This window comes from Clupea harengus, unplaced genomic scaffold (genome assembly GCF_900700415.2).
Source record: "Clupea harengus unplaced genomic scaffold, Ch_v2.0.2, whole genome shotgun sequence".
In the NCBI taxonomy this organism is placed as follows: Eukaryota; Metazoa; Chordata; class Actinopteri; order Clupeiformes; family Clupeidae; genus Clupea; species Clupea harengus.
In genome coordinates, this window is record NW_024879959.1 from 47,721 (window position 1) to 49,950 (window position 2,230).

Here is a 2,230-nt window from a genome sequence, read left to right on the forward strand (position 1 = left end):
TTGGCTCTTTGTCTACTCTGTACTGTCAATATCAAAATGCCTGTATCAATGAATCCTGCCTCAGTTTGTTTATTTAAACTCATAAGATATGTTGTATAATAAGCAATGTGAACAAAACCGTAATAAACTGGCTGGGTAGGAGCCTTTTCATTACTACTTGTGAAAAGCTTCTGTTATTACCAACACTTGCTCAAGTCGTGTCTGAAAATGCATCCATTAAAAAATAAACCTGTAATCCTTATTTCCATAAGGTTCTATTTTGCTTAGTTAGGCTTTCAATTAAACTGCGACAGTCTCAACATTTCTGTCAGAAATAACTAACGAGATTCAATTATGACTTTAATTTCAGTTATTAAGTTATTTCTGACTTTTTCTATATTTCTATATCCTGATTTTATAGTCAGAAATTCAGACTTTAAACTCACAGATTACATTATAATTTTGTATAATTTTCGAGAAACCCAGATACAGACTCATTAGTATTTTCATAATATTCACTGTTTGGTTGCACTTTTCTACGTCGAATGTGGCCATTGGCCAATCTTGCGTGCAGAGTAACCTATAGTTGCATCGGAGTTCTCGCGAGGTGTAAACTACAGTGGCGGATGCCAATGCTGCGTTTATCAAACTATCGCGAAACATTGTGATATTCAGCGTGTCGGCCTCTGCGAAAAGGTGTGTTTCATGGCGGTGGCGGTGTCTGCGGTAAATTAAAATTACGTATATACTACCTCATGCACGCATATAATTGAGTCGTATTGGTTATCTTTACAGCACTGAAATGCAGCAAACATTTGCCATCCAGTCTTGAGATCCCATGATTGTGGCGAAGCTTAGTCATTCAAACTCAACATGTTAACTACCAGCTAGCTAGCTATCGTTAGCCAAATGTCCATGGGAAATAGGAGAGCGGGATTTTGTTCATTGGGCTAGGTCGTTGGTCAGTTAGGAATTCGATTTACACATAGCTGTGTATGAAATATCATCATTCTGTTGAATAAACAGAATTATTCGTGTATTGTAGTCATGAGGATGGATAGCTAATGTTGATTTGTAACGTAAAACAAAATGTCCATAAACTATGCTAATGTATTAGCTAATGATCCCTCACATTGTCCCCTAGCTAGCTGCAGTTCATTTCAGTTATCTGAAGCTAACAAGTGCGCTAGTAAGGGTTGCGGGTAGGTTGTAATTGAACAACATTCATCACTACATATTCATTTAGTCACAAGGCTGTTGTTACTCAATGCATGAATGATGTAACACAAACCTTAACTTGTTGTGTTCCCTCCATGAATTTAAAAGGCACGAGTTCATTATATTATATGGAATTAATGTTACCTTGCATTTAGCTGTGAGTGCTAGCTTGCTAAGTCCGTCCACAATGTATGAAGTTAAGCTAGCTAGTTAACGTGAGGCTAAAAAGGCCTTAAAACCTAAAGCGCTATCAATCTCGGGTCAGCAGAATTGGCTAAATGTTTGGTGACTGGTAACGTTGGAAATATAAACATACGACAACAATCTTTAAAACGTAATATATAGCGGTATTGTCCTTGCTAGTTTGTAAACCGCCTATAAGAGGAACATTACCGTGAAGTGGGCTTACGCCAATTAAGTTATCGCTAGGTTTCCTAGCTCACCGCCATCCTTTGCTTGCTAGCTATCCTCAAACAACCAGTTGCTTCGCAAATGTATTAGCGGTTGTTGATCAAACGAAATTTTGTTTACCTTGATTAACTTAACATTTATTTATCAGGCTAAACTAAGTTATACTCTAACATTGAATTACTTTTACTATCTACTGCTTGCTCGCATAACGTCAACGATTAATGTACATATTGAACAATCAATAAAACCTCGTTAAATGGATGAACCCATCTTCGAATCGTGGAATGGAAGATATAACTTGATGCAGTGACGCTAATGTTGATAGTGATCATGTATTTATAACTTATGTGAAGGATTTTTCTCCCCCTGTAGACTCTGATTTGAACTATAAAAGCTCTCCGTATTTATTATCTCCTCACGGGTAACGTGCAGCAGGACACCCCAACGGAGAGCAGGTGCTAGGTAAGGGCCTTACTTTCCCACCGCTTAAGCACACTGGTTGTGGTATAACATTAGGCCAGATAGCAAGGGTTACCCTGTATCCATTGGGGCCTTGCTCTCTGTCTTCAGTGTGTAGTTTATTTTAAATGGCTGAGATGGTCAGACCTTGGAGGCTAAACTG